Source organism: Gossypium hirsutum, chromosome D01 (assembly GCF_007990345.1).
Source record: "Gossypium hirsutum isolate 1008001.06 chromosome D01, Gossypium_hirsutum_v2.1, whole genome shotgun sequence".
NCBI classification, from domain to species: domain Eukaryota; kingdom Viridiplantae; phylum Streptophyta; class Magnoliopsida; order Malvales; family Malvaceae; genus Gossypium; species Gossypium hirsutum.
In genome coordinates, this window is record NC_053437.1 from 59,370,841 (window position 1) to 59,384,800 (window position 13,960).

Consider the following 13,960-nt stretch of genomic DNA (forward strand, 5'->3'; position numbering starts at 1 on the left):
GAAAAGTAGGAGTCGCCACCGATCTTTAATTAAGGTGTGACCGGTTCACCATTAAAATGATTTTAGGTCTGCGAATTTTGAGAAAACAGGTTCGGGAGTCGGTTACACACGAGGAAAGGTTAGCACCCTCGTGACGCCCAAAATTGGTACCGAATTGATTGTTTAATGTCTTAATGTCAAAATTTTGAAAAGGTTTTAAAATGCGATCCTTTGAAAAGAAAATTTTGGTAAAATGAATTGGATGGTAAGGATTACTTATTTCGAAGATATAAATTGTCACATTTAGTGAGATAGAGTGCGACATTTTAAATCCCCAAAATTAAGTTTATTTTTTGACCTTTAAAACTTATGCATTTTGAGAAGGGTATTTGACTATTTGGGTCAAATGAGAAAATCAAAACCCAGTAAGTTAGGGCTCAATTTCACAAAATTCCTAAATATCGAATATTGCCTTTATTTTCATTTATTAGAAAAATTCTCGTCTCGAGAGAACAATATGTCATATCCAATACGTTAGTACACCACATATCGAATTCTCGAGAATGAGCATTTTATTTATGTTAATTAAAAGGAATATTCGGTCTCTTAGATCCCGAAGAAGATTGGAATCCAATGAGTTAGGACACAATCTTTCGAGGATCACAAATCTCGAGTGTCGCGTTATTATTTTATTTTAAAACTTTTTGAATAAAAAAGCTCTCGATACTTGAATGATATTAAACGTAATCTTTTAAACAAATAAAACAATCAAATAATAACATACCACGCGGAATGGTGATTCGTAAATTAAAATGTACGCGAATGAACGACAAAAAAGCGATAGATGTGAGCAAACAATACAATACACGTAAGAGCAATTATCTCACATCACATACAAATAATAGCTTTAATATTCAAAAGCTAATGAACTAAAAACTAATCTTAAACGAAGCTCCAAGCAAATTAATACAAAAAATTTGCAACAAGTTTTGAAAAATAAACAATAACATGAAAGAAAGGAAATTATATATTAGAATAAATTTAAAATAAATAATATATATAAAAATTTGAAATAAATTTTTAATACGGTTCAAAATAAATACTACATAAAATAATAGTATCCAAATAAATTTTAAAGTAAATATTATATAAAAATAAATCAAAACACATTAAATAATATACATATATTAATTTAAATGAGTAATGCATAAGGATTGAAAAACTTCATATAATGGTATATGTATAATAGTACGTATAAAAGGTTGGAATAAATAAAGTATAATAGAGTATTTCAAATGAAATAAATTATGTATGAAATAAGTGGAAATAATATAATAACATGTAATCGATAATATATTATGTCGAATAAAATAACACATTATAAAATTATAATAATAATATAACTAAAACTCAAAATGATAATATATGTAATAAAATAATGCACAAAAACATAAATGAAAATATGATCGAATGTACTAATAATAATAATAATATAATTAATGAATTAATAAATAAATAAAACAAATGTCAAAAAGGTTAAATCGCAATTAAGTCTAAATTAACAAGAAATTAATGTAATTAAAACAAAGCCGGGGACTATATCGCAACGCGCGAATTATATGGGGGCGAGTGGGAAATATTCCCTCCCTTCCAAAACGCAACGTTTTATGCGAAGGACTAAAGTGAAACAAAAATACTAAAAAGCGGGGCAAAATTTAAAGGAAATAAAAAGATCTATTTAAACACGCTATAAAAATCAAGGGACCATTTGCGCAAATATCCCTCTCTATGCCATAACACGCGGATCTATCAGTGTCTAGGTCGGGTCATCGATTTTGGTCCAATACGACACCGTTTTGGTGCCATCGAAGCAAGGCCCAAATGGTGCCGTTTCACTAATATAAATGCCATAAAAAACCCTAAATCATTAGTCCCCCTAGCCACTTTAGACCCGAATCATTCCTCTCTGTCGCCTCCGAATGTGAAACCCCTCCTACCTCGATTTGAACGGAGCAAACAGGGCTTCATCGGCATCCATGCGAAGGTGAGATCCTCGCCTTTTCCTTTTTTATTTCAGGTATATCCCAAAAAGAAACCAGAACAGAACGATAGATAAAGAAAAAAACTTTAAAAAGAAATCACCTTCCAAAAACTCAGCTTTTGTTTTTCTGATTTTTCTATTGATATTCTGTGTGTGTATAACCCTTTTACAGTGTTGAAAAAATGGCTTTATATCACCAAAAATAAAAATGAAAGTTACAAAAGAAAGTCTTTTTTTTTCTTCTATTTTTTTTGTTATTTTCTGCTACTTTTTTTTCTTTCTATTAGCTGGCCCCTTTTGTTTTCTGCTTTGCTGTTCCTTTGTTGCAGGTACACGCTCAGATGGGGCGTAATTCGATTGTAGAGCCTTTTTTGCACAGTTGACTTTTTGTTAGGTTATGTTGTAATCATTTGTATTTTGTTCAGCTAAGGTTTAATTGTGTGCTTAGATGATTTGGTAGTCACTTAGGTTGTCATTATGTTGATGTAATACTTTAGATACTTGAACAAGCAAGCCATGTTTTCTTTCTATGTAATTTGAACTACTTATGTACGTAACCAAGTACTTATTCAAGTAATGATGTTAATCTTTGTTCATTCTCATCAAAAACCTTTTTTTGCTTCTATTTTAATCTTTCAAACACAAAATATTTATTTTGTTCATGTGCTGTTGATCGAATAACCAGACAAATGGTATCGAGAGCCTGTTATCTTTGAGGGCCTCTTATTGTGTGATGTGCTTGTGGGTGACTCATGCTTGAAAGAGAAGAAACAGAAGCTACCTTTGTTGACTTGTTTGGAAGCTGCGTGAATATGAGTTTTTCACCATCACCTCCACCTATTTTTGTAGGTGAAAGCTACAATATTTGGGTTGTGAAAATGAAAACATATCTACAGGCTCATGACCTGTGAAACGTTGTTCAAAAATGACACAGAGCCACCACCTTTGAGATATAATCCAACAATAGCTCAAATCATGCAGCACAATGAAGACTGTGCCAAGAAGTATAAGGCTATGTCATGCATTCAACATGGAGTTTCAGATGTGATTTTCATAAGGATACTGGCTTGTGACACTCCAAAGCAGGCCTGGGACAAACTCAAAGAAGAGTTTCAATGGTCAAATAAGACCAGGCAACAACAGTTGATCAACTTGAGAAAGGACTTTGAGAATTTGAGAATGAAAGACTCAGAAACCATCAGCAGTATGCTGACAGAATTATGGCCACTGCCAACGACATAAGACTTTTTGGGGATGAGTTTAGTGACCAAAGGGTAGTTGAGAAAGTCATAACAACTTTACCAGAGAAGTATGAATCAAAGATTTATTCTTTGGAGGACTCGAGGGACCTATCAGTCATTCCCTTGACAGAGCTGATAAATGTTCTCTACGCTCAAGAGTAGAGAATAACAAACAGAATGGAAGAGCATTCTGAGGGAGCTTTCCAGGCCAGAAGCAGAGAAAGCTAAAGCTCGAGCTCAAATTACAAAGGCAAGAAGCCTTGGACAGAGAAGAAAGAAAAAGAGAAGAAGGAAGCTGCCAAGAAGAAGTTTCCACCTTGTGCTCATTGCAAGAAGATCACTCACCTTGAAAATACTGCTAGTACAGGTCGGATATTCAGTGCAGATGCTGTAAACAGCTTGGCCACATTGAAAAGGTGTGCAAAAATAAGCCAAAAGCACAGTAACAGAACCTGAATCAAGCTCAGGCTGCTTTGGATATTGAGGGACAAGAAGAGCATGTCTTTACAGCTTCTTGTTTTGCAAGCTTGAGCAAGGTCAGCAAGATTTGGTTGATTGACAATGGATGTACAGACCACATGGCCTCAGATGAAAGCATGTTCAATGAGCTAGATATCACTTTTGTGTCCAAAGTCAGAATTGGGAATGGTTAGCTTCTCATGGCCAAAGGCAAGGGCAAAGCTGTGATTGCCACCAAGTTAGGTAACAAAACCATTTCTGAGGTTCTTTATGTATCTAACATTGATCAAAATTTGCTGAGTGTTGGTCAGCTACTGGAAAAGGGTTACTCTCTCTTTTTTGAAGGGAAAACCTGTATGATTAAAGATGCTACTGACCAAGTGTTGATAATAGTAGATATGCACGATAGAACTTTCATTGTAGATGTGAATCAGCTGCAAGCAAAGGCACATGTAGCTCAAGCTATGGGAGCAAGCTTGTGGCATAGGAGGCTGGGGCATGTGAACTATAATTCACTTAGCCAGTTGCAAAAAATGAATTTGGTTGAAGACATGTCCAAGTTTGAGCCAAAGAAGAAAGTATGTGAGGTCTGTCAGCTTGGCAAGCAGACCAGACTGCCTTTTCCAGTCAACAAAGCATGGAGAGCCCAAGAGAGGCTCCAACTAGTTCATACAGACATTTGTGGACCTATGAAGACCTCCTCCTTAAATGGCAGCAAGTATTTTGCTCTATTCATTGATGACTGCACCAGGTTCTGCTGGGTAAGCTTCTTGAAACAAAAGTCAGATGTTGCTAACTTCTTTTGCAAATTCAAGGCTTTGGCTAAGAACCAAGCTAGTTGTAAGCTTAAATGCTTAAGGTCAGATAATGGAACTGAGTATGTGTCTTAGAGGTTCCAAAAGATCTGTGATGAAGCTGGGATTCTACACCAACTGACTACCATTTACACACCACAGCAAAACAGTGTTTGTGAAAGGAAGACTAGGACTGTCCTCGATATGGCCAGGTCTTCTGTTTGAGGCCAAAATGCCCAACAACTTTCGGGCTAAAGTAGTAAACACATCGGTTTACTTGCTGAATAGACTGCCAACTAATGCAGTTAAGGGCAAAACACCCTTTGAAGCCTGGTTTGGATCGAAATCAATTGTGTCACACTTGAAGGTGTTTGGTTGTTTGTGCTATGTACTGGTACCAGCAGAGAAAAGAACTAAGCTGGAAAGGAAGTCCATGCTAGGAGTTCTTGTTGGCTATAGCAATGTGAAAAAAGGATATAGGATCTTTGATCCATCTACCAAGAATGTTGTTGTGAGCAGAGATGTGAAGTTCAATGAAGGGAGCTGTTGGAAATGGGATGGAACATATGCAAGCTTAACTGAGCAAGAATAGCATGATATTGATCTTCGGCATGCTGAAATTGAAGATGTAACTGAAGATGACTATGATGATATACCTGTTAAAGGCACTAAGACACTGGCAAACATCTATGAAAGGTGTGTTGTGACCATGGTTGAGCCTTCCTGCTATGATGAAGCTGCAAAAGAAAGCTACTAGCAAGCTATGGAAGCTGAGCTAAGAATGATCCATAGGAACAACACTTGGGAGCTGGTTGATAGGCCAGAGAATAGAAAGATCATTGGTGTCAAATGGGTGTTCAGGACCAAAAATAATGCAGATGGGTCACAGAACAAACACAAGGCCAGATTGGTTGTGAAGGGGTACAGTCAGCAGCAAGGAGTCGATTTCTTTGCAACCTTTACACCTGTTGCAAGGCTGGATACCATTAGGCTGCTATTTGCTTTGGCAGCTCAAAAACAATAGAAGGTGCATCAATTGGATGTCAAATCAGCATTTCTGAATGGATTTCTAAAAGAAGAAATCTTCATAGAACAGCCTGAAGGTTTCAAAATTCCTAGTAAGGAACAGAAAGTCTACAAGCTCAAGAAGGCCTTGTATGGCCTAAAACAGGCTCTAAGGGCTTGGTATGATCGAATAGATGCCTATTTAACAACGCTCGGGTTCACAAGGAGAACTAGTGAGTCCACTCTTTATGTCAAGAAGGCTGGAGAGGAGACTTTGCTGATTGTGTCACTGTATGTTGATGATTTGTTAGTCACTGGTTGCAAAAGTGAGCTAATTGTGAATTTTAAGAAGCAAATGCAAAGTGTGTTCGAAATGACTAATCTTGGCTTGATGACATACTTCCTTGGTATGGAAGTGAATCAAAGTGAGCTTGGTATTTTCACAAGCCAGAAAGCTTTTGCATTGAAGGTCTTGAGCAAGTTTTGCATGACAAACTGCAAGTCTGTTAGCACTCCTGTGGAATTAGAAGAAAAGTGATCAAGCTATGGTGATCAAGATCGAGTGGATGAAAAGAGCTACAGAAGCCTGGTTGGTTGCCTACTCTACTTGACAGCAACAAGGCCAGACATCATGTATGTTGTTGGCCTTCTATCGAGATTCATGCACTACTGTAATGCTGCACATTTTAAAGCTGCTAAAAGGGACCTAAGGTATGTCAAAAGGACTTTAAACTATGGAGTGAAGTTTGAAAGAGCTGAGGAACAAAAGCTGGTTGGATATTCAGACAGTGACTGGGGTGGCTCAACTGATGACATGAAGAGCACATCAGGCTACTTCTTCACTCCTGGCTCAAGTGTTTTTTGCTAAAGTTCGAAGAGACAACAGACAGTAGCTCAATCCACTACTGAGGCAGAGTATATTGTTGCTGCCTCTGCTGTGAATCAGGCCATTTGGCTTAGGAAGATGCTATGTGACTTGAATGTTTATCAGAAGGATGCAACAAAAATTAAGGTGGACAATCAACCAGTTGTTGCCATTGCCAAAAATTTGATTTTTCATGGCAAGACTAAGCATTTCAAGATCAAATATTACTTTGTGAGGGAAGAAAAAATGTCAAAGGAAGTGAACTTGATTCACTATTGCTCAAAAGATCAGCTTGCTGACATACTGACCAAACCATTAGCTGCTACAAGATTCGAGCATTTGAAGAAGAAAATTGGAGTTTGCTGCTCTGTAGCCAAAGAGGTGTGTTCAAAGGTGGCAACATAGTAGCAACATGGAAGAAACCATGCAAGACAGTTTCAGCATGCAAAGGACTAGGAACACAGCTGAAGCATGCTAATGTCCATGGTGTAATTCGACTGTAGAGCCTTTTTTGCACAGTTGACTTTTTACTAGTTTATGTTGTAATCATTTGTATTTTGTTCAGCTAAGGTTTAATTGTGTGCTTAGCTGATTTGGTAGTCACTTAGGTTGTCATTATGTTGATGTAATAGTTTAGATACTTGAACAAGCAAGCCTTGTTTTCTTTCTATGTAATTTGAACTACTTATGTACGTAACCAAGTACTTATTCAAGTAATGAAGTTAATCTTTGTTCATTCTCATCAAAAACCTTTTTTTCTTCTGTTTTAATATTTTAAATACAACATATTTGTTTTGTTCCTGTGCTATTGATCGAATAACCCAATAATCATCAACTCCACAGAAAATAGCATTTAAGGCCTTGAAATTTGGATTGGTCAACTTCTCTTCCTCAATGGCCCAAGTAAGTCTAGATTTGGGAGTTTTAACTCCAAAGACATCAACTACAGTGGTGGCTTCATAATGAGCAAAGTCAACACTATGATCACCACTTACTATGCCAAGTGTGTCAGATCCCAAAATTTGGTTTAATGGTTTTAGGTTAGTGGTTCGAATAGTCAATTTGGGTCCCGAAATTAAATTCAGAGTGAATAATAAGTATAAAATAATAATAGTGGCCTAAATTTAAGTTAGGGAAATTAAAATTAAGAGTTTGGAAATCAATTGCCTTAAAACTCTTTTTTAAAAAATAAAATCAGATTTTAAAAAAATTAAGGGAAAGGGTTTTTAATTGAAAGGGGGCTAATTTGTAAAATGGTCAAACTTGAGAGTTTCCCAAAAGCAATTAATCCGAGTTTTGAAATCAATTTTTTCCTATTCCACTATAAAAACCCCTTCCAAGTTTCTTCACTCCTTCATCCTTCTCATTTGAAATTTTTGCCAAACATAAATCACACAATTTTCTCTCCAAACAACTAAACCATTTTGATTTTCTCACCAACCAAACACTTAATTTTCTCTCAATTTCCTCATCAATTTTCTCATTCTTCTTCAAAGGATTTTCAAGGAATTCAAGCTTTAACTCATTTTTCTTCTTCAATCAAGGTTAGAATCTGATTCTTGATGATGTTTTCATGCTTGTTGATTTTTCAAATCAAGATTTGATCACTTATAATGAATTTCCTATGAATCTAAAGTTTTAAGCCAAAATTGAGCTTAAAAATGGTGAAATTCAGATTTCTAAGTTAAATTACTCTTTCTAAATGATTTTAAACTTTTTTTGACATGATTAAAAGGTTTTTAAACTCAATGTAACAAATCATTGAAGGAGTTTAAAGAATTGATGATTTTTCCCACTTGAATGCCCATGTACGATGATTTTTTTTGAAAAATTGATATTTGAATTTGTAGGTATTTAAATTGATTTAGATCTATTCTAAATTTATATATAAGATATTTAGAATAATTTTTAAGTAATAGAAACAAGAATTGATTAATAAAATCGATTATTTCGATAAACTAGTCAAATTTTCTATTTAAGAGGGGAGTGGATGGATCTGTGTTTTTATTGATGTTTAGATGTGTTTGTGACTGTTAGTGGTCAAATGACTTTGCGTTTAATGTGTTTGTAAAGCTCTGGATCCATTGAAGCCTTGTACGAGTAAGGCGAAAGGCAAAGAGAAGCTTGTTTAAGCTTTTGGCAATCAAGCGAAAGTTAAGCAGTGAGTGGACTAGAATGTTGCTTGTAGCATAATTACTTGACTTAATTGGGGGCTTAGGTTAGCCTAAAAGCCTATCCTAAGTTCTGAGTATAAGCTTTCCTACTCAATCTTATCTTATTTTACCAATAATGCATATATGATGTAATATGTGATACATGATAAGCCATTATAGCAAAGTGAGATGTGTTTATGTCAGAATGTGATATGTGATTTGTTTGTTTATGCACATATATGAGATCTATACTAATTGTGGCTCATTAAGCATTGTGTTGGCACTTGAAAGTGCATTAAAAGTGAATTTTATAGTGTCATGAACATGACAAGTGAAAGTGTGCATAAAACAATAAATAAGTGTGTATAAGTGAATATGTTGGCCTTGTGATCTATTGAAATCATTGGATATAGTTGGCATGCCATAATATTTGAGTACTCACACGTGTTTTGATTATGGACGTTGAGGCCGCGGGATATGTTAGAAAGATAAAGGAATGTTGAGTTTTGACTCCATTCAATTGGACATGTTGATGTGTTTGGAGAGTGTTAGCTTTGTGATGCACTTACATGGGACATGTTAGACTCTTTGAGTCTTTGGTGTGTTGGAGACCCTTTTATCCAATGATATATTTGCATATATGTTTTTCAAATCATAAGTAGCCAATATATCAATTGTGAATTGATTGAATTATGCTTAAGAGTGCCATGATTATTTGTCTTAGTATAATTTCGTTTAACCTCAGATATTGTGTTTTATCGTGGCATCCTTGAGTACTCATTGAGCTTTGTAAAGCTCACACTCGTGTTTCAATATTTTTCAGAGGAATAATGATCTTGAGGTGAGGGGAGTAGGCAATAAGGGTGATTTATACAAGGTATTGTGTTTGAGTATGTGCTGAGGTTTTTGATCTCTTTTGATAAAGACAATGTGGACTGGTTTTTTAGGACTAGACTATTCATTTTGGTATTGTAAAATGGACTCGATGGGCTGTTGTTAAAGACTTTGAACATTGGTTTGTGATGTTTTGATGATTGTGAATAATGATATTGATGCATGACATGTCTTGATAAATCCTAAGTGTTAGAATTGCATGAAGCTTGATATCTAAGTGTTATGAATGTTTAAATTGTATTTTGGAAGTTGTGGAATGCTTAAAATGACCAAATAGTTCAATATGAACATATAGGACCTTTAGAAATACATGATAGGCTGAGTTGATATGTTGAGTAAATGACTTAGAAGTTATCACTTGTATGATAGCATGATCATCTACTTTAAGGCTCAAATTTTGTTATTGGATGTCATATGTATTTGAACATGTTTTAAATGATATATGCATGTAATATGACTTGTCAGAATTGTGAAAAAAGCCTAAATGCACAAGGTGGTATGTTTGGTAGTGACAAAAACATGAAATTGCAGATTTTTGGGCTGCTATTGTAGAAAATGCAGCCCACGTTGTGACAACGTCTGAATGATGTCACGACAAGGAACTGACATCGGGACACCCTTTATTGTGTCATCATGACGAGATGCCTCCTCCAGTTCACGTCATGATGTAGGGACTGTGCCGTCATGACATGACACACTATTTGTTTTTGGAATGTTTCGCCAAATTTACAATTTAGTCCTAAGTTTTATGTAATGTAATTAGAGGTCTGAAATGCCATAAAACATTTAGAAAATTTGCATGACTAAGTTTTATATGTCTAATCTCATAAAACCATAACTAATTTTGAAAATTTTTATTTTTTTATATTATAAATTTCTTTCAATTTAGTCCTTAAGATCCTTGTTTTAACATTTGATATGAAATATTAATCAGTTTGAATCGAATCTTCAAATTATGATTTTAATAGAACCTTAGAACTAAAATTTATATCTAATTTGTTGTTCTATGGATCTTCTCGTATGTTGATAGTGAAATGATAATTTTGCCCTTAAATGTCGTTTGAATGATTTTGTTAGAAAAGCATGCTATTAGGGTTCGTATGATTAAACTTAATTGTTTGATTGATAGTTATGTATGATAATGTTGTGGTGTGGACACGTAAGTAACTAATGTGATGGTCCGGATTCGGGTCGGACCATCCCGGACGAGTTTGGGGCGCCACAGAGTGTTTTTTCTTTTATTCCAATTTGAAGTAACATTTGGTATGTGAGTAGATATACAAGCAATTATAATTAACACAACTAACAAGTGCATAATAGGAATACTAAAAGTTTGGTTACTGTTGGAAAAAATCTAGTTCGAAAATGGTTTTCTTGTACAGCAAAAAATAAAAATTTTGAAAACTGACACGATCTGTGATATTTATAGCAATAAACCTTAGACCAAATTTGTACTTGTGCTTTTGGATAAACGTATCCTTTTCGTTCTCAACTGATGGCGTTGAAACCACCAAATAAAAATTCCTACGACAAATTAACTCTAGATAGTAGTAAAGAGTAGTAGGGTCGAACCCACAATGATGGTTATTGTTATCCAATTTTGTTTTTTCTTTTGAACAGGATTTCTGTTGTGGCAATAGTCGTGCCCGCAACTTGAAAAGAACTCCCTGAAAAATAAACAAAAATAAATAAGTTAGGGGAGTTGAAAATGTTTAGAAATTAAATAAGTAAGATAGTAGAAATAAACAGTTATATTAATTGAAAATAATATAAAATAAGAAAGTGATTTGAATTTTGTAAATAGAAATATAAAGCCTTAGCCTTAGACTCGATGAATTTCAATTTCTGAATTGATCCTCGAAAATAGATTCTCTCTTCCAAACCATAAATTATTTATAACGATCAAAAACATCCTAATCGCCAATTCTTCCTTTCATAGCTGATTCTGATACGACCTGCAAATCAACCCTTACCAATTATCTAACTGCGATATACGCGTTCACAATCCAAGACCCCGATAGCCTTTTGTTTTGAAGAACACAACTTGCATTAACAGCCTCAACCACGCAGGATGTTTAAATCCAATCACTATCTCCCTTGACGAAAACCCCACTAGTATGACCCCTCCAGGATACGCCAATTTGTTCGCGGGAATCCAAATACAACACGGCTGACTAAACTTCCCAACTATACGCCAAACAACTTCAACCAACCTAACGTGGGATTTTTGAACTGAAATTGAATTGACTTTAAGGGACGAATTTATATCATCCCATATTTCGGACAGATGGTAAATATCGTTATGAAAGATTTTTAGTCTGGATTCATTTCTCACGATTCTTGACCGGAAAAAATATCGTCCTAAAGCTAAGTTAGAAGTTTAACTAAGCATGAAATTGGTCATACTTAGTCGATTTATGGAAGTGGATTTAATGGAATGGTGGAAGATGGAAAGGGAAGGGACTTGGAAAACAATTAAACCAAAAATGACTAAAATGAAAAAAGTTGGCAAAATGTCTGCAATTGGTTCTGACATTGAAAGAAAAAAAAAGAATAAATTTTATTCATTCAATTTCCAAGTGAGTTCAAGTATGTGTCTTTCAAAGGCCACCATACACCCTATTTATACACAAACCATATACTAAAATTAGGCTAACCCATCTACCCACTAATTATATGAAATAAAATATCATGTTTTCTTTTCTAAAAATGGCTTTTACAAAGTCAAAAATCTGATCAACTCTTAAATGTCTCCAAATTTCTAATTCGGCTCCTCTTCTATTGCTCATGTTCCAATTTAATCATTTTCTGCTTGTCTTTGAATTAAAGCATCCGAATTTCGTTCTTGACGAAATTTAAACATAAAATCACCAATTTAGCAAGAATTATTTTAAGAATTAATTGATTTGAACACGTAAAATATGCAAAATAAACATGTCATCACCGACTTTTAACCAAACGATCTTCTCCGCTATTCTTATACCACGAATTGCCTCGAGTGTGGACTCGATCAAATCAAATCAAACACAGAAATTAGAAATAGTTTTCTTTTCTTTTAGGGTGAAAATAAAAATTCTCTTCTCGAATAGAAACTGGTAGAGCCGTTATTCCAAAAAATATATTTAATACTTAGAGAATAAAAGTCTTTCTATTTTTTAGTAGTCTGAAAGTTGTGTAAATAGCCCTACTGGTGTCATATATTTATAGGGAGAGAAGGTAGAACCCTTATTGAATTATAGAAGTTTATTTCAACTAGAAAAATGAAGTCCCAATTCAACTAGGATATAGGGGCGGCAACCCTAGTTAATTATATTAGGGTTTGTCGTCCCCATTTATTACATAAGGAGCTTTTAGGCCTCTTCCATATCGAGTCCAATTATAAGTACATTTCAAGCTTTTAACCTAATACTTTATAATTTGATCCAACCCAATATTTGTTTTTCTATTTCTCAAAATAAACTTCAATATTTATATGAAATAATTTTCTCATCCCAATTTTATACCCGGTAAATATGACAATTTTACCCCTAATAAAAGTTTCAAGAAAATATATTTAATATTTCACCATTCAACTTGTTCACTATAATCATATGGTTTGTTTTCACTTTCAAGCTTTAAAATAGCTCAAAAATATAAACTTAATCTTACGATCAATTTTGAGAAATCCTTATTCATTTCTAAATGAATTCATTTCTTATTTTCATTTTCATTTTCAGTTCCATTTTGGAAAAAACCGCATTAACTTCCAAATAATTTCATTTCTCTATTTTCATTTTCATTTTCATTTTGGAGAAAACCTTAATCATTTCTAAATGTTTCATATTTCTACATTTCACCATTTCTATTCTTTTTGCTCATTTGATTTAACATGCAATTCATTTCTAATTTCAACGAGCTAGCGGAGGGACCGATTGGACATATGCAATTGAGGCTCAAATAATTTACCATTAAGTTTCAGCTTTTCTTCTATCAATTATAAACTCATTTAGTCACGAAGTCATTCCACTATCATTATCATGACTTAATTAGTGCTCGTCCAATGACCTTGTCATAAGTGTGTTACCCTCATAGAATATCATTAATCTCTTTAGAATAATATTCGTTCTCCCAATATGATCCTATTTTATCTCATGGTAATCATTACATCTTCCTTCATGAAAAGTCAATCATCATCAAATAGTGATCAAGTCATTCATCACAAAGACGAACGACCTGTGGTCATGTTTAGGTTTCATCAATCATGTAATGCCAATGATAGGATATGATTTATCCATGTCTTGAGCTATGAATTTCATTATTGTTAATGACGCTACATATTGTAGAAGTCGTACACCCAATGCACCAGCTTTCGATTCCTTATCTATTCGAACTAAGACTTTTACTTACATCAAAGTGTACGAGTTACGCATATATAGTCCATCATCCACTTAAGATTTAAGTATGTTACACTATGAACGTCACAAGTGAATAAATCCATAAACAGATTCAGGATCTATTCTTCTTGGGTCCAGTCCGATGTACTATCAGTC